The sequence below is a fragment of the Penaeus chinensis genome, chromosome 25, assembly GCF_019202785.1.
Source record: "Penaeus chinensis breed Huanghai No. 1 chromosome 25, ASM1920278v2, whole genome shotgun sequence".
In the NCBI taxonomy this organism is placed as follows: Eukaryota; Metazoa; Arthropoda; class Malacostraca; order Decapoda; family Penaeidae; genus Penaeus; species Penaeus chinensis.
The window spans coordinates 16,443,725-16,463,724 of NC_061843.1; positions in this window are offsets into that span (position 1 = coordinate 16,443,725).

The window sequence follows — 20,000 nt, forward strand, 5'->3', positions numbered from 1 at the left end:
GCATCCTGAAGAAGGAGACTGAAACATTGGCATATATGAGAAAGCATGAAGTTAGTTATACTGAAGCTAAGAGGAAAGTGGAAAGTTTGACACACAAACCTGATACTTCCTATGCTGCAGCAGTAACTAGCAACACCCCTAGTGCAAGTGATGTCAGTCAGCAGCTTGCAGCCAAGGATAAGGAAATTGCTGAACTTAAACAAACCGTTAAAGAACTAAACATTAAAGTATATCAACTGACAAAATTGGTCGACCAAATGGCTGCATCAACCCAGCCAAAACATCATAAGGAGGAAGATACCGAATCACAGTCCGGAGCGCACCTTCCCGTCCGGGCTACTCCTGTGAGGACTTCGTCTGGCTCGCGATCGGTTTCTCGAGAGAGAAGCAGGTCGCAGTCTGTCAGTCGTCTCCCTCGCCAGGAGGTGCAGGACATGGAGGCTTCTGTCTCCAAACCATCCCGTGAGAGGTCCCCGGGAAGCGAGGGAGAGGAGGCGCCTCCCTCCCATAAAAAGAAAATAAAAACTGGTGGACAAGGCACTTCCAAACCCCATAAAACGTAATCATCGCGTCAACCATTATACAATGGAACTGTCGAAGTATTAGATCTAAAGTAAATGACCTTAAATTATTAGCCTCGTCCTATGCTCCCGATATTATCGTTCTCCAAGAAACTCATTTGACAAACCTCGTCTCGGACGAGGTCGTATCGCTCAGGAACTACCATTTATGTCGGAAGGATCGTGAGGGTAGGGGTGGAGGCGGAGTCGCCATGTACATCCACCAAAGCCTCCCTTTTACAGAAGTGACTATTGATTCTACTTTGGAGTTTGTCGCATGCAAAGTAAAAATTAATGGCACGTATCTGGCTATATGTTCAGTTTACTGTCCGCCTGATCAAGTGATAATCTATGATGAGCTTTTTGCTCTTCAGGAACGTCTGCCACAAAATAAAGTAATTTTAGGTGATTTTAATGCTCATCATACGTTATGGGGTTCCCTACGGGTGGATGGTAGAGGTGAGCAAGTAGTTAAGTTGATTAACGAGTCTGATCTAGTCCTTCTGAATGATGGTAGTCCCACGCGGGTGGACGATAATACCGGGAATTTGAGCTTTATAGACATATCACTGGTCTCATCATCAGTAGCAGCCAAGTGCCTGTGGCACACCATTGACGACTCGTTGGGAAGCGATCATCTTCCTATCTTGATTAAATATTCATGCGACACAGTGAGAACGCCTTCAGCGCCTAAATTTAACGTAAAAAAAGCAGACTGGGTCGCCTTCACAAGGAGCGTCAAGCTCGAACTTGTTGGAGAAACCATTGATGATAAAGTAAGCAATATTCAGAATTCGATTATAGAAGCAGCTTTGCTATCCATTCCTAAAACTTCGACAGATAGCGTTAAGCATAGAGTTCCATGGTGGACACCAGATTGCCGCAGGGCGCTGTGCCGACGCAATAAGGCCTACAGGCTTTTCCAAAATAACATCACAAATGAGAACTTTTGCAACTACAAACAAGCAAGAGCTAGGGCTCGTAGAGTACTAAGACAAGCAAAAAGAGACTCCTGGCGGAGCTTTGTCTCTACAATAAATAGCAATACAAAAATATCAGAGGTTTGGTCCACTATTAATAAAATAAATAAGAAAAAAACATCATTCAAAATTAACAACATCATAGAAGAGGGTAACAATTTAGATTCACCTAGAGACATTGCTAATGCACTCGCCAGGCAGTTCTCTCATACAAGCAGCTCAGCAAACTACCATCACGCATTCCTGCCCATCAAGGAAGCGGCTGAGCTGCAACCAATTCACTTTGCCACAGGAGATGACTTTGATTACAATAAAGATCTAACAATGGATGAGCTTGTCCGAGCCCTAGAAGCCTGTAGAGGAACATCCCCAGGCCCCGATGAGATTCGATATGAGATGATGAAGCATCTTAATCATGATGACATGATTAAGTTGTTAGAAGTGTACAATGAAATTTGGAAAAGTCATACTTTTCCAAACTCATGGCACTTTGCCCACATCATTCCCATATTGAAAGGAGGGGGTAATCCCAGATTTGCCATCTCCTACCGCCCAATTGCGTTGACAAGTTGCTTATGCAAGGTCATGGAACGAATTGTTAACAGTAGGCTATTGCATTTTTTAAATTCCAGTAATTTACTGGTTGACGAGCAGTGCGGTTTCCGAAAGGGACGCCAAACTCTCGATCAACTAGTAAAGCTGGACAGTCATATTCAAGAGGCAATTGCCAAAAAAGATTTTTTGATTTCAGTATTTTTAGATATAGAAAAAGCCTACGACATGACATGGCGATATGGCCTACTCAGAAAACTTTATGCTTTCGGATTACGTGGAAACTTGCCTTGTTTTATTCAAAATTTCATTTCTGACAGAACGTTTTCTGTCAAATTGTTTTCTGACAATGTCACTTTTTCGGACATTTTTGTCCAGGCAAACGGGGTCCCACAAGGAAGTGTCTTGTCACCAACTCTATTTCTATGTATGATCAATGACATCTTACCAGCTCCTCCTCGGAATCTTAAATACTCACTGTACGCTGATGATTGTGCATTATGGCATTCCAGCAATAATGCAAAATTCTCAGCAAATCGCATCCAATTGGCACTGGATATGATTCATAACTGGGGCCTCCAGTGGGGTTTTAAGTTTTCCATTAAAAAGAGTATTGGGGTAATTTTTTCACATAGGAGGAAGCCGAATATCAGGCTAACTCTAGACAACCACCCAATACCTATTCAAAATTCTGCAAGATTTCTTGGGCTACTTTTTGATAGTAGACTCAATTGGAAAGACCACATTGGTCAATTAAAGAATAAATGTCAAAGAGCACTAAATTTATTAAAGTGCATTTCTGGTAATAAATGGGGAGCTGATAGACAGTCTTTGCTAATGGTATATAAAGCCCTGATTAGGTCTAAAGTAGACTATGGGTCAATCGTGTATGGTTCGGCATCGAAAACAAGTTTGAAAGGATTGGATGCTGTGCAGAATGCTTGTTTGCGTGTGTGTCTTGGAGCCCTAAAATGTACTCGGATCGAGCGTCTTGAGGTGGAGTCAGGAGTACCTCCCCTCCGACTCAGACGCGGCCAGTTAGCACTGACCTATGCCGCAAAGGTGGCTCGAGACCCGAGCCACCCTAATGGCAATGGAGGCACTAGGCCCTTTGCCACGAGACTCCACGACCTCGTCGAGAAAGTCGGTATAGATCTCTCTACCATCGATACCCTGGTTAAGTCAAATATAGCGCCATGGGAAACCCCCAATTTTTCTATTATGGAAGCCTGGCTTCCATCAGCCAAGGCCATGGCGCCGGAGGGTGAGGTACGCCAGAGGTTCAGAGAGATCCTTATTAAACATCTATCCTTTTTTCATATATATACCGACGGCTCCAAGACAGATGAATGTGTAGGTGCGGGTGTATGGTCGACTGAATGTGAACTAAAGTTTAGACTGCCGAATCATACATCGATTTTTCTTGCTGAACTTTTTGCCATTGATAAAGCCATTGATTTTGCACTATCGACGACCCACGATAGAATAGTCATTTTTTCCGATTCATTAAGTTCACTTAAAGCTATTAAATCCTTAGAAACCACTAAAAATGAATTGCTGGGTAATATCATTCGTAAGTTACACGGTGCCAACAAATCAATCAAGCTAATATGGGTACCAGGTCACACTGGTATTCATGGTAATGAACAGGCTGACAAACTAGCCGGGTCAACTGGCGATCTGGACACTACCATAGTTCGTACAGATCTCAGGTGTTTTGTGTCTCTTATAAAAGCAAAAATACATCTCCTGTGGCAAAGTGAGTGGACCAACCTCCAACTCACAAATAAAATAAAACCGGAAATAGAACTGTGGAACACATCCCACAGGAAAGAAAGAAGGGAGGAGGTGGTGTTGGCCCGCCTTAGGGTCAACGCCTCAAGATACACCCACCTCACTCCCTACATAGAAAAAAGATTTCCTCCACAATGTGCCCTCTGCAATACCACCCTTACCATTAAACACATCCTCACAGTATGCCAGCAATACCACATCCAAAGACAAAAATTAAAAAATTACTTCCAACAAATTAACAAAGATTTTTCACTAATAAATATATTATCAGACAATGAAAAAATAATAAGTAAAGTAATCACTTTTTTAAGGGAGACAAAACTTTATGACCTTATATAGATTGATAGAATAAATAGGATCCATTGGCTTAATAACCTTGGCCACATGCCGCTGGTTGATAGCCAAGAAATCCAACAAAGAAAGAAAGAAAGAAAGATTTTTATTGTAAACATTGAAATTATTATAATGTTTTTTTTAACATTAGTAACATTTCTTTCTTTCTTTGTTGGATTTCTTGGCTATCAACCAGCGGCATGTGGACAAGGTTATTAAGCCAATGGATCCTATTTATTCTATCAATCTATATAAGGTCATAAAGCTTTGTCTCCCTTAAAAAAGTGATTACTTTACGGATGATTATTTCATCATCTGATAATAGATTTGTTGTTGTGAGATCAATATTCTTAGTTCTAAAATAATTTGTAAGGCTTATTCTATTGTGGTTGTAGTTGTGCCAGGTTATCAAGATATGGGTTATGGTTAGTGGATTTGTACAATGGGGGCACTGTGGTGGATATTCTTTTTCAATATATGGTGTGAGGTGTGTGATTTTGGTGGCGTTCGTTCGTACGCGCGCCAACACAACCACTTCTTTTCTATTTTTTTCTGTGGGCTGTGTCCCATGTTGAAATTTCGGTTTTTATTTTGTTGTTTAGGTTAAGGTTGGTCCACTCACTTTACCACAGGAGATGTATTTTTGCTTTTATAAGAGACACAAAACACCTGAGATCTGTACGAACTATGGTAGTGTCCAGATCGCCAGTTGAACCGGCTAGTTTGTCAGCCTGTTCATTACCATGGATACCAGAGTGACCTGGTACCCATATTAGCTTGATTGATTTGTTGGCACCGTGTAACTTACGAATGATATTACCCAGCAATTCATTTTTAGTGGTTTCTAAGGATTTAATAGCTTTAAGTGAACTTAATGAATCGGAAAAAATGACTATTCTATCGTGGGTCGTCGATAGTGCAAAATCAATAGCTTTATCAATGGCAAAAAGTTCAGCAAGAAAAATCGATGTATGAATCATACATCGATTTTTCTTGCTGAACTTTTTGCCATTGGTAAACTTTAGTTCACATTCAGTCGACCATACACCCGCACCTACACACTCATCTGTCTTGGAGCCGTCGGTATATATATGAAAAAAAGGGAGATGTTTAATAAGGATCTCTCTGAACCTCTGGCGTACCTCACCCTCCGGCGCCATGGCCTTGGCTGATGGAAGCCAGGCTTCCATGATAGAAAAATTGGGTGTTTCCCATGGCGCTATATTTGACTGAACAAGGGTATCGATAGTAGAGAGATCTATACCGACTTTCTCGACGAGGTCGTGGAGTCTCGTGGCGAAGGGCCTAGTGCCTCCATTGCCATTAGGGTGGCTCGGGTCTCGAGCCACCTTTGCGGCATAGGTCAGTGCTAACTGGCCGCGTCTGAGTCGGAGGGGAGGTACTCCTGACTCCACCTCAAGACGCTCGATCCGAGTACATTTTAGGGCTCCAAGACACACACGCAAACAAGCATTCTGCACAGCATCCAATCCTTTCAAACTTGTTTTCGATGCCGAACCATACACGATTGACCCATAGTCTACTTTAGACCTAATCAGGGCTTTATATACCATTAGCAAAGACTGTCTATCAGCTCCCCATTTATTACCAGAAATGCACCTTAATAAATTTAGTGCTCTTTTTTAACTGACCAATGTGGTCTTTCCAATTGAGTCTACTATCAAAAAGTAGCCCAAGAAATCTTGCAGAATTTTGAATAGGTATTGGGTGGTTGTCTAGAGTTAGCCTGATGTTCGGCTTCCTCCTATGTGAAAAAAATACCCCAATACTCTTTCTAATGGAAAATTTAAAACCCCACTGGAGGCCCCAGTTATGAATCATATCCAGTGCCAATTGGATGCGATTTGCTGAGAATTCTGCATTATTGCTGGAATGCCATAATGCACAATCATCAGCGTACAGTGAGTATTTAAGATTCCGAGGAGGAGCTGGTAAGATGTCATTGATCATACATAGAAATAAAGTTGGTGACAAGACACTTCCTTGTGGGACCCCGTTTGCCTGGACAAAAATGTCCGAAAAAGTGACATTGTCAGAAAATAATTTGACAGAAAAAGTTCTGTCAGAAATGAAATTTTGAATGAAACAAGGCAAGATTCCACGTAATCCGAAAGCATAAAGTTTTCTGAGTAGGCCATATCGCCATGTCATGTCGTAGGCTTTTTCTATATCTAAAAATACTGAAATCAAAAAAGTTTTTTTGGCAATTGCCTCTTGAATATGACTGTCCAGCTTTACTAGTTGATCGAGAGTTTGGCGTCCCTTTCGGAAACCGCACTGCTCGTCAACTAGTAAATTACTGGAATTTAAAAAATGCAATAGCCTACTGTTAACAATTCGTTCCATGACCTTGCATAAGCAACTTGTCAACGCAATTGGGCGGTAGGAGATGGCAAGTCTGGGATTACCCCCTCCTTTCAATATGGGAATGATGTGGGCGAAGTGCCATGAGTTTGGAAAAGTGTCGCTTTTCCAAATTTCATTGTACACTTCTAGCAACTTAATCATGTCATCATGATTAAGATGCTTTATCATCTCATATCGAATCTCATCGGGGCCTGGGGATGTTCCTCTACAGGCTTCTAGGGCTTGGACAAGCTCATCCATTGTAAGATCTTTATTGTAATCAAAGTCATCTCCTGTGGCAAAGTGAATTGGTTGCAGCTCAGCCGCTTCCTTGATGGGCAGGAATGCGTGATGGTAGTTTGCTGAGCTGCTAGTATGAGAGAACTGCCTGGCGAGTGCATTAGCAATGTCTCTAGGTGAATCGATATTTTTGCCCTCTTCAATTATGTTTTTAATTTTGATGGATGTTTTTTTCTTATTGATTTTATTGATTGTGGACCAAACCTCTGATATTTAGGTATTGCTGTTAATTGTAGAGACAAAGCTTCGCCAGGAGCCTCTTTTTGCTTGTCTAATGAAAATCCACTACGTCTTGGTCCTTCATGCTCTCAAGAATTTCATTTTCATCCATCGTCCTCAAATCCCTGTGAAAGATTACTCCCTTACAGGTATTTGGGCCAATAGGGATAGTTACTTTAACTCGAAGATCATGAATTTGCGTCAGCTTAAGTAAATCCTTAATCTGGGAGTTGTATTGTACTTTTACAAGGAGGCTTCCATCTCGCAATTTTTTGACAAAATCAAAGTCGCCCTCCACTTGACCATCAAGGACCTTTTTGATGATAAAGGGGTTCACGTTCAAAAGCGACTGATTTTCATTCACGCATTTTACATTCGCGAACCTTGCATTCTGGGTGGGGATTGTGAAAAGTGGTCGTCTCGTCTTGTCATTAGTGGGGGTACCATTGTTCGTCATCAGATTAGTCGTAGAAGGGTCTTTAGTCGCCCCTCCTCCTTTAGGAGGAGAAGGGGTAGCCGGGGTATCAATCATACTGGGTATCGGACCAGGTCCGACCCCTTTACTCAAAATCGTAGTCCTGAAGGGACAAAAAACCTCTTAACTGTTGTTATCAACCTAACTGCAATAGCTAAGAGAGTGGATCAGTATTTCGTCCTCTACCCCCCCAGTGGAAGCCTAATTGCGTTCTCAAGTACCACAGAGGGATCGAGTTATGTGTGGGACACTTCCTTACCGCCGAACTTGCCTAGGCGAAGGACGGTAATTCAATGCCCACCCCCCAAGCGAATACGGGAGTTCACGAGGAACTCCGGTAGGCTCAGGAAAGTCACATTATAAGGAAAAGATTTCAGGACCAAAGAAAAAGTGCGCCCAAATGACGCCCCAGACTACTGGGCCTCCCTACCCAGGGGTCAAAGCCACAAGGGCTACCTTGGTGTAGAAGAGAGCTGCGGGTCTGGGGTGGGGTGCTGACTACTACTACTGTAGCCTCGTGTCACCTGCAAAGCAAGAGCACTGAAGGTGCTGGCAAAGCACAACAAATGTTCTGCAATTACAGGTTTTTACTTTACTGCTATTTACGTTAAGAGAACTCAGGAACAACAATGTCAAGCGAGACAAGAGGCCCCGGGCTCCAGGGTAGCTCATGTGGCACAAGACCTAGTGTTTGTTGTTACTGCGTTGTAAACAAGGTGTTCGCTCATCAGAGTTTCGACCACGAGTGGTAGTAACAGCTTTTCTTTCTTTCTTTGTTGGATTTCTTGGCTATCAACCAGCGGCATGTGGCCAAGGTTATTAAGCCAATGGATCCTATTTATTCTATCAATCTATATAAGGTCATAAAGTTTTGTCTCCCTTAAAAAAGTGATTACTTTACTGATTATTTTTTCGTTGTCTGATAATAAATTTGTTAATGAAAATTCTTTATTTATTTGTTGGAAATAGTGTTTTATTTTTTGTCTATGGGCATGGTGTTGTTGGCATACCATGAGGATGTGTGGTATGGTAAGGTTGGTGTTGCAGAGGGGACATTGTGGTGGAAATTTTTTTTCAATATAGGGAGTGAGGTGGGTGAGCTTGGTAGAGTTGACCCTAAGGCGGGCCAACACCACCTCCTCCCTTCTGTCTTTCCTGTGGGATGTGTCCCACAGGTCTATTGTGTGTTTTATTTTGTTGAGTTGGAGGTTGGTCCACTCACTTTGCCACAGGAGATGTATTTTTGCTTTTATAAGAGACACAAAACACCTGAGATCTGTACGAACTATGGTAGTGTCCAGATCGCCAGTTGACCCGGCTAGTTTGTCAGCCTGTTCATTACCATGGATACCAGAGTGACCTGGTACCCATATTAGTTTGATTGATTTGTTGGCACCGTGTAATTTACGAACGATATTACCCAGCAATTCATTTTTAGTGGTATCTAAGGATTTAATAGCTTTAAGTGAACTTAGTGAATCTGAAAAAATAACTATTCTATCGTGGGTCGTCGATAGTGCAAAATCAATAGCTTTGTCAATGGCAAAAAATTCCGCAAGAAAAATCGATGTATGATTCGGCAGTCTAAACTTTAGTTCACATTCAGTCGACCATACACCCGCACCTACACATTCATCTGTCTTGGAGCCGTCGGTATATATATGAAAAAAAGATAGATGTTTAATAAGGATTTCTCTGAACCTCTGGCGTACCTCACCCTCCGGCGCCATGGCCTTGGCTGATGGAAGCCAGGCTTCCATGATAGAAAAATTGGGTGTTTACCATGGCGCTATATTTGACTGAACCAGGGTATCGATGGTAGAGAGATCTATACCGACTTTCTCGACGAGGTCGTGGAGTCTCGTGGCAAAGGGCCTAATGCCTCCATTGCCATTAGGGTGGCTCGGGTCTCGAGCCACCTTTGCGGCATAGGTCAGTGCTAACTGGCCGCGTCTGAGTCGGAGGGGAGGTACTCCTGACTCCACCTCAAGACGCTCGATCCGAGTACATTTTAGGGCTCCAAGACACACACGCAAACAAGCATTCTGCACAGCATCCAATCCTTTCAAACTTGTTTTCGATGCCGAACCATACACGATTGACCCATAGTCTACTTTAGACCTAATCAGGGCTTTATATACCATTAGCAAAGACTGTCTATCAGCTCCCCATTTATTACCAGAAATGCACTTTAATAAATTTAGTTCTTTTTGACATTTATTTTTTAACTGACCAATGTGGTCTTTCCAATTGAGTCTACTATCAAAAAGTAGCCCAAGAAATCTTGCAGAATTTTGAATAGGTATTGGGTGGTTGTCTAGAGTTAGCCTGATGTTCGGCTTCCTCCTATGTGAAAAAATTACCCCAATACTCTTTCTAATGGAAAACTTAAAACCCCACTGGAGGCCCCAGTTATGAATCATATCCAGTGCCAATTGGATGCGATTTGCTGAGAATTCTGCATTATTGCTGGAATGCCATAATGCACAATCATCAGCGTACAGTGAGTATTTAAGATTCCGAGGAGGAGCTGGTAAGATGTCATTGATCATACATAGAAATAATGTAGGTGACAAGACACTTCCTTGTGGGACCCCGTTTGCCTGGACAAAAATGTCCGAAAAAGTGACATTGTCAGAAAACAATTTGACAGAAAACGTTCTGTCAGAAATGAAGTTTTGAATAAAACAAGGCAAGTTTCCACGTAATCCGAAAGCATAAAGTTTTCTGAGTAGGCCATATCACCATGTCATGTCGTAGGCTTTTTCTATATCTAAAAATACTGAAATCAAAAAATCTTTTTTGGCAATTGCCTCTTGAATATGACTGTCCAGCTTTACTAGTTGATCGAGAGTTTGGCGTCCCTTTCGGAAACCGCACTGCTCGTCAACTAGTAAATTACTGGAATTTAAAAAATGCAATAGCCTACTGTTAACAATTCGTTCCATGACCTTGCATAAGCAACTTGTCAACGCAATTGGGCGGTAGGAGATGGCAAATCTGGGATTACCCCCTCCTTTCAATATGGGAATGATGTGGGCGAAGTGCCATAAGTTTGGAAAAGTGTGGCTTTTCCAAATTTCATTGTACACTTCTAGCAACTTAATCATGTCATCATGATTAAGATGCTTTATTATCTCATATCGAATCTCATCGGGGCCTGGGGATGTTCCTCTACAGGCTTCTAGGGCTCGGACAAGCTCATCTATTGTTAGATCTTTATTGTAATCAAGTTCATCTCCTGTGGCAAAGTGAATTGGTTGCAGCTCAGCCGCTTCCTTGATGGGCAGGAATGCGTGATGGTAGTTTGCTGAGCTGCTTGTATGGGAGAACTGCCTGGCGAGTGCATTAGCAATATCTCTAGGTGAATCCAGATTGTTACCCTCTTCAATAATTTTTTTAATTTTGATGGATGTTTTTTTCTTATTGATTTTATTAACAGTGGACCAAACCTCTGATATTTTTGTATTGCTGTTTATTGTAGAGACAAAGCTCCGCCAGGAGTCTCTTTTTGCTTGTCTTATTACTCTACGAGCCCTAGCTCTTGCTTGTTTGTAGTTGCAAAAGTTCTCATTAGTGATGTTATTTTGGAAGAGCCTGTAGGCCTTATTGCGTCGGCACAGCGCCCTGCGGCAATCTGGTTTCCACTATGGAACTCTATGCTTAACGCTATCTGTCGAAGTTTTAGGAATGGATAGCAAAGCTGCTTCTAAAATCGAATTCTGAATATTGTTTACTTTATCATCAATGGTTTCTCCAACAAGTTCGAGCTTGACGCTCCTTGTGAAGGCGACCCAGTCTGCTTTTTTTACGTTAAATTTAGGCGCTGAAGGCGTTCTCACTGTGTCGCATGAATATTTAATCAAGATAGGAAGATGATCGCTTCCCAACGAGTCGTCAATGGTGTGCCACAGGCACTTGGCTGCTACTGATGATGAGACCAGTGATATGTCTATAAAGCTCAAATTCCCGGTATTATCGTCCACCCGCGTGGGACTACCATCATTCAGAAGGACTAAATCAGACTCGTTAATCAGCTTAACTACTTGCTCACCTCTACCATCCACCCGTAGGGAACCCCATAACGTATGATGAACATTAAAATCACCTAAAATTACTTTATTTTGTGGCAGACGTTCCTGAAGAGCAAAAAGCTCATCATAGATTATCACTTTATCAGGCGGACAGTAAACTGAACATATAGCCAGATACGTGCCATTAATTTTTACTTTGCATGCGACAAACTCCAAAGTAGAATCAATAGTCACTTCTGTAAAAGGGAGGCTTTGGTGGATGTACATGGCGACTCCGCCTCCACCCCTACCCTCACGATCCTTCCGACATAAATGGTAGTTCCTGAGCGATACGACCTCGTCAGAGACGAGGTTTGTTAAATGAGTTTCTTGGAGAACTATAATATCGGGAGCATAGGACGAGGCTAATAATTTAAGGTCATTTACTTTAGATCTAATACTTCGACAGTTCCATTGTATAATGGTTGACGCGATGATTACGTTTTATGGGGTTTGGAAGTGCCTTGTCCACCTGTTTTTATTTTCTTTTTATGGGAGGGAGGCGCCTCCTCTCCCTCGCTTCCCGGGGACCTCTCACGGGATGGTTTGGAGACAGAAGCCTCCATGTCCTGCACCTCCTGGCGAGGGAGACGACTGACAGACTGCGACCTGCTTCTCTCTCGAGAAACCGATCGTGAGCCAGACGAAGTCCTCACAGGAGTAGCCCGGACGGGGAGGTGCGCTCCGGACTGTGATTCGGTATCATCCTCCTTATGTTGTTTAGGCTGGGTTGATGCAGCCATTTGATCGACCAATTTTGTCAGTTGATAAACTTTAATATTTAATTCTTTAACGGTTTGTTTGAGTTCGGCAATTTCCTTATCCTTGGCTGCAAGCTGTTGACTGACATCACTTGTACTAGGGGTGTTGCTAGTTACCGCTGCAGCATAGGAAGTATCGGGTTTGTGTGTCAAACTTTCCACTTTCCTCTTAGCTTCAGTATAACTAACTTCATGCTTTCTCATATATGCCAATGTTTCAGTCTCCTTCTTCAGGATGCTGCACTCGGCAGATCCTGAATGATGGGGACCTTCACAGTTAGCACATTTAGAAATTTTGCTAGTACATGTGATGGTGTCATGAGCTTCAGCACATTTACGGCAAGTGAATTTAGAAGAATCTTTGTCAATACATCTTAATGAGGTGTGTCCGAATTTTTGGCATCTGTTACAATGCATTGGCTTTTGGACATAAGGTCTTAATTGTACACGTTCATAACCGACGTTGACATATTCAGGGATTTTATTCAAGGCAAAAGTCAAAAAACACAGTCCAGTTTTCGTTCGCACATTCCCGTCCTTCTTGGTCATACAATGAACGTCCACTACGTCTTGGTCCTTCATGCTCTCAAGAATTTCACTATCATCCATCGTCCTCAAATCCCTGTGAAAGATTACTCCCTTACAGGTATTTGGGCCAATAGGAATAGTTACTCTTACTCGAAGATCATGAATTTGCGTCAGCTTAAGTAAATCCTTAATCTGGGAGTTGTATTGTACTTTTACAAGGAGGCTTCCATCTCGCAATTTTTTGACAAAATCAAAATCGCCGTCCACTTGACCATCAAGGACCTTTTTGATGATAAAGGGGTTTACGTTCATAAGCGACTGATTTTCATTCACGCATTTTACATTCGCGAACCTTGCATTCTGGGTGGGGATTTTGAAAATTGGTCGTCTCGTCTTGTCATTAGTGGGGGTACCATTGTTCGTAGTCAGAGAGTGGTCATGAGTCGCCCCTCCTCCTTTAGGAGGAGAAGGGGTAGCCGGGGAGTCATTCATTCTGGGTCAAAGTCGTAGTCCTGAAGGGACAAAAACCTCTTAACTGTTGTTATCAACCTAACTGCAATAGCTAAGAGAGTGAATCAGTATTTCGTCCTCTACCCCCTCAGTGGAAGCCTGGTTGCGTTCTCCAGTACCATAGAGGGATCGAGTTATGTGTGGGACACTTCCTTACCGCCGAACTTGCCTAGGCGAAGGACGGTAATTCAATGCCCACCCCCCAAGCGAATACGGGAGTTCCGAGGAACTCCGGTAGGCTCAGGAAAGTCACATTATAAAGGAAAAGATTTCAGGACCAAAGAAAAAGTGCGCCCAAATGACGCCCCAGACTACTGGGCCTCCCTACCCAGGGGTCAAAGCCACAAGGGCTACCCTGGTGTAGAAGAGAGCTGCGGGTCTGGGGTGGGGTGCTGACTACTATTACTGTAGCCTCGTGTCACCTGCAAATACAAAGCACTGAAGGTGCTGGCAAAGCACAATGATGGTTCTGTTATTACAGGATTTTACTTTATTTCAATTTACGTTAAGAAAACCTCAGGAACAACAATGTCAAGCGAGACAAGAGGCCCCGGGCTCCAGGGTAGCTCAAGTGGCACAAGACTTATTAGTTTGTTGCTACTGCGTTAGACAGGGTGTTTACTCTACAAGAGTTCGAACACGAGTGCCAGTAACAGCAAAATAAGATAACTTTTTTTTTTTTTTTTTTTTTTTTTTTTTTTTTTTTTTTTTTTTGGATTTCTTGGCTATCAACCAACGGCACATGGCCAAGGTTATTAAGCCAATGGATCCTATTCATTCTATCAATCTATATAAGGTCATAAAGTTTTGTCTCTCTTAGAAAAGCAATTACTTTACTTATTATTTTTTCATTGTCAGACAATAGATTTGATATTGTAAAATCTTTATTTATGAGTTGGAAATAATTTTTTAGTTTTTGTCTTGGCATGTTGTATTGGTTGCAGACTGTCAGGATATGGTTTATGGTTAGGATTGTGTTGCAGAGGGGGCATTGTGGAGGGTATTTCTTTTCTATGTAGGGAGTGAGGTGGGTAATTCTTGAGGCGTTGACCCTAAGTCGGGCCAACACCACCTCCTCCCTTCTGTCTTTCCTGTGGGATGTGTCCCACAGGTCTATGGTTGGTTTTATTTTGTTGGTGAGTTGGAGGTTGGTCCACTCACTTTGCCACAGGAGATGTATTTTTGCTTTTATAAGAGACACAAAACACCTGAGATCTGTACGAACTATGGTAGTGTCCAGATCGCCAGTTGAACCGGCTAGTTTGTCAGCCTGTTCATTACCATGGATACCAGAGTGACCTGGTACCCATATTAGCTTGATTGATTTGTTGGCACCGTGTAACTTACGAATGATATTACCCAGCAATTCATTTTTAGTGGTTTCTAAGGATTTAATAGCTTTAAGTGAACTTAATGAATCGGAAAAAATAACTATTCTATCGTGGGTCGTCGATAGAGCAAAATCAATAGCTTTGTCAATGGCAAAAAGTTCAGCAAGAAAGATCGATGTATGATTCGGCAGTCTAAACTTTAGTTCACATTCAGTCGACCATACACCCGCACCTACACACTCATCTGTCTTGGAGCCGTCGGTATATATATGAAAAAAGGATAAATGCTTAATAAGGATCTCTCTAAACCGCTGGCGTACCTCACCCTCCGGCGCCATGGCCTTAGCTGATGGAAGCCAAGCTTCCATGATGGAAAAATTGGGTGTTTCCCATGGCGCTATGTTTGACTGAACCAGGGTATCAATAGTAGAGAGATCTATACCGACTTTCTCGACGAGGTCGTGGAGTCTCGTGGCAAAGGGCCTAATGCCTCCATTGCCATTGGGATGGCTCGGGTATCGAGCCACCTTAGCGGCATAGGTCAGGGCTAATTGGCCGCGTCTGAGTCGGAGGGGAGGTACTCCTGACTCCACCTCAAGACGCTCGATCCGAGTGCACTTCAGGGCTCCAAGACACACACGTAAACAGGCATTCTGCACAGCATCCAATCCTTTCAAACTTGTTTTCGATGCCGAATCATACACGATTGACCCATAATCTACTTTAGACCTAACCAGGGCTTTATATATCATTAGCAAAGACTTCCTATCAGCTCCCCATTTATTACCAGCAATGCACTTTAATAAATTTAGTGCTTTTTGACATTTATTCTTTAACTGACCAATGTGGTCTTTCCAATTAAGTCTACAATCAAAGAGTAGACCAAGAAATCTAGCAGAATTTTGAATGGGTATTGGGTGGTTATCTAAAGTTAGTCTGATATTTGGTATCTTTCTATGTGAAAAAATTACCCCAATACTCTTTCTAATGGAAAACTTAAAACCCCACTGGAGGCCCCAGTTATGAATCATATCCAATGCGAGTTGGATACGATTTGCCGAGAACTCTGCATTGTTGCTGGAATGCCACAATGCACAATCATCGGCGTACAGTGAGTATTTAAGATTTCGAGGGGGAGCTGGTAGGATGTCATTAATCATACATAGAAATAATGTTGGCGACAAGACACTTCCTTGTGGGACCCCGTTTGCCTGGACAAAAATGTCCGAAAAAGTGACATTGTCGGCAAAAAGTTTGACAGAGAACGTTCTGTCAGATATGAAATTTTGAATAAAACAAGGCAAGTTTCCACGTAATCCGAAAGCATAAAGTTTTCTGAGTAGGCCATATCGCCATGTCATGTCGTAGGCTTTTTCTATATCTAAAAATACTGAAATCAAAAAATCTTTTTTGGCAATTGCCTCTTGAATATGACTGTCCAGCTTTACTAGTTGATCGAGAGTTTGGCGTCCCTTTCGGAAGCCGCACTGCTCGTCAACTAGTAAATTACTGCTATTTAAAAAATGCAATAGCCTACTGTTAACAATTCGTTCCATGACCTTGCATAAGCAACTTGTCAACGCAATTGGTCGGTAGGAGATGGCAGTTCTGGGATTACCCCCTCCTTTCAATACAGGAATGATGTGGGCGAAGTGCCATGAGTTTGGAAAAGTGTGGCTTTTCCAAATTTCATTGTACACTTCTAGCAACTTAATCATGTCATCATGATTAAGATGCTTCATCATCTCATATCGAATCTCATCGGGGCCCGGGGATGTTCCTCTACAGGCTTCTAGGGCTCGGACAAGCTCATTCATTGTTAGGTCTTTATTATAATCAAAGTCATCTCCTGTGGCAAAGTGAATAGGCTGCAGCTCAGCGGCTTCCTTGGTGGGCAGGAAAGCAGGATGGTAGTTTGCTGAGCTGCTTGTATAAGAGAACTGCCTGGCGAGTACATTAGCAATGTCTTTTGGTGAATCGAAATTTGTTCCCTCGTGGATGATGTTTTTAATTTTGCAGGATGTTTTGTTTTTATTAATTTTTTTGACAGTGGACCAAACCTCTGATATTTTTGTATTACTATTGATTGTAGAGACAAAGCTACGCCAGGAGTCTCTTTTAGCTTGTCTAATTACTCTACGAGCCCTAGCTCTTGCTAGTTTGTAGTTGCAAAAGTTCTCATTATTGATGTTATTTTTGAAAAGCCTGTAGGCCTTATTGCGTCGGCACAGCGCCCTGCGGCAATCTGGTGTCCACCATGGAACTCTATGCTTAACGCTATCTGTCGAAGTTTTAGGAATGGATAGCAAAGCTGCTTCTAAAATCGAATTCTGAATATTGTTTACTTTATCATCAATGGTTTCTCCAACAAGTTCGAGCTTGACGCTCCTTGTGAAGGCGACCCAGTCTGCTCTTTTTATGTTAAATTTAGGCGCTGAAGGCGTTCTTGCTGTGTCGCATGAATATTTAATCAAAATAGGAAGATGATCGCTTCCCAACGAGTCGTCAATGGTGTGCCACAGGCACTTGGCTGCTACTGATGATGAGACCAGTGATATGTCTATAAAGCTCAAATTCCCGGTATTATCGTCTACCCGCGTTGGGCTACCATCGTTCAGAAGGACTAAATCAGAGTCGTTAATCAGCTTAACTACTTGCTCACCTCTACCATCCGCCCGCAGGGAACCCCATAATGTATGATGAGCATTAAAATCACCTAGAATTACTTTATTTTGTGGCAGACTATCCTGAAGAGCAAAGAGCTCATCATAAATTACCACTTTATCAGGGGGACAATAAACCGAACATGTAGCCAGATACGTGTTATTGATTTTTACTTTGCATGCGACAACCTCCAAAGTAGAATCAATAATCACTTCTGTAAAAGGGAGGCTTTGGTGGATGTACATGGCGACTCCGCCTCCACCCCTACCCTCACGATCCTTCCGACACAAATGGTAGTTTCTGAGTGATACGACCTCGTCGCAGACGAGGTTGTTTAAGTGTGTTTCTTGTAAGACTATAATATCGGGAGCATAGGACGAGGCTAATAATCTGAGGTCGTTTACTTTAGATCTAATACTTCGACAGTTCCATTGTATAATGGTTAACGCGATGATTACGTTTTATGGGGTTTGGAAGTGCCTTGTCCGCCAGTTTTAATTTTCTTTTTCTGGGAGGGAGGTTCGTCCTCCTCTCCCTCGCTACCCAGGGGCCTTCCATGGGTATTTTTGGAGACAGTAGCCTCCATGTCCTGCGTCTCGCTGCCAGGGAGACGCCCGGTGGAGGATGATCTGCTTCGAGAAGCAGACCAAACACCAGACGAAGTCCTAGCAGGAGCCGCCTGGACGAGAAGGTGCGATCCAGACTGTGTTTTGGTATCATCCTCCTTATGATGCTGCTGCTTTTGCTGGGTTGATTCAGCAATTTGTTGAATTGTATCTTTCAATTCTTTGATTTGACTCATTAATTCCTTGACCGTTTCCTTTAATTCTGCAATTTCTTTATCCTTAGCTGCAAGCTCCTGACTGATGCCGTTTGCACTGGAAGTGTTGTTAGTTGCTGCTGAAGCGTAGGAAGTATTGGGTTGGCTGGTCAAACCTTCAACTTTCCTCTTGGCTTCACGGTAACTAACATCATGTCCTCTCATGTATGCTAATATTTCAGTCTCCTTCTTCAAGCTGCTGCACTCGGCAGAGCCAGATTGATGGGGACCTCCACAGTTAGCACACTTGAGCGTTTTCTCAGTACATACAGCAGTGTCATGTTCTCCAGCACATTTACCACAAGTAAATTTACTAGTATCTTTGTCATTGCATCGTAATGAGGTGTGTCCAAATTTTTGGCATCTATTACAGCGCATAGGTTTTTGAATGTAAGGTCGCACTTGGACACGTTCATATCCAACCGTGACATACTCAGGAATTTTACTTGAAGCAAAGGTCAAAAAGCACAATCCGGTTTTTGTTCGCACATTCCCGTCTTTCTTGGTCATGCAGTTCACGTCCACTACGCTTTGGTCCTTCATATTTTCCAGAATTTCACTCTCCTCCATTGTCCTCAAATCCCTGCTAAAGATTACTCCCTTGCAGGTATTGGGGCCAATGGGGATAGTTACGTTAACCTTCAAATCATGAATCTGCGTCAGTTTAAGCAAGTCCTTAATCTGGGAGTTGAATTGCACTTTTACAAGGAGGCTACCATCTCGCAATTTCTTGACAAAATCAAAATCGCCGTCCACTTGACCATCAAGGACCTTCTTGATGATGAAGGGGCTCACATTCAAAAGCGATTGATTTTCATTCACGCATTTGACAGTCAGATACCTTGCATTCTGTGGAGGGATGGAAAAGAATCGTCGTTCACGTTTGTCAGCAGTAGGGGTTCCGTTGTTCAAGGTCATATTGGTCGTAGGCGAGTCATGGGTCGTCCCCCCTCCTTGAGGAGGAGGAGGGTTGTTAGCCGCGGGATCAATCATGCTGGGTATCGGACCGAGTCCGACCCCTGGGCCCGTGCCCGTTGTCCTGAAGGGACTAGTTAACCCTTAACTATCGTTGAACAACCTAACAGCAATAGCTAAGAGAAGAGTGTGGCAGTTTCCGTCCTCTACCCCCCCAGTGGAAGCCTGGTTGCGTTCTCCAGTACCACAGAGGGATCGAGTTATGTGGAAGACACCTCCTTACCGCCGAACTTGCCTAGTGCGAAGGGCGGTAATTCGATGCCCACCCCCCAAGCGAATACGGGAGCCCACAAGGGTACTCCGGTAGGCTCAGGGAAGTCACATGAAGAGAGGAAGAGAATTCAGAATAAAGAGAAAAGTGCGCCCAAAGGACGCCCCAGACTACTGGGCCTCCCTACCCAGGGGTCAAAGCCCGTAAGGGCTGCCCTGGTGTAGAAGAGAGCTGCGGGTCTGAGGTGGGGTGCTGACTACGCCTACTGTAGTCTCGTGTGACCTGCAAAATCAATGCACTGAAGGTGCAGGCAAAGCACAAAATGCTGAAAAAATCAGATTTACTCTACGTAAATTACGTTAAAAAACTCAGAAGCAATAGCGCCGAGCGAGACGAGAGGCCCCGGACACCAGGGTAGCTCCTGTGGCACAAGGCTTGGGTCTATTGCTGCTGCGTCTGAAAAGAGAGAGGTCCGAGCTGGTCAAAGTCTCGTACACGAGTGGGAGGGGGATAAGATAACGTAAAATATTTCGTAAATCAAAGAAAA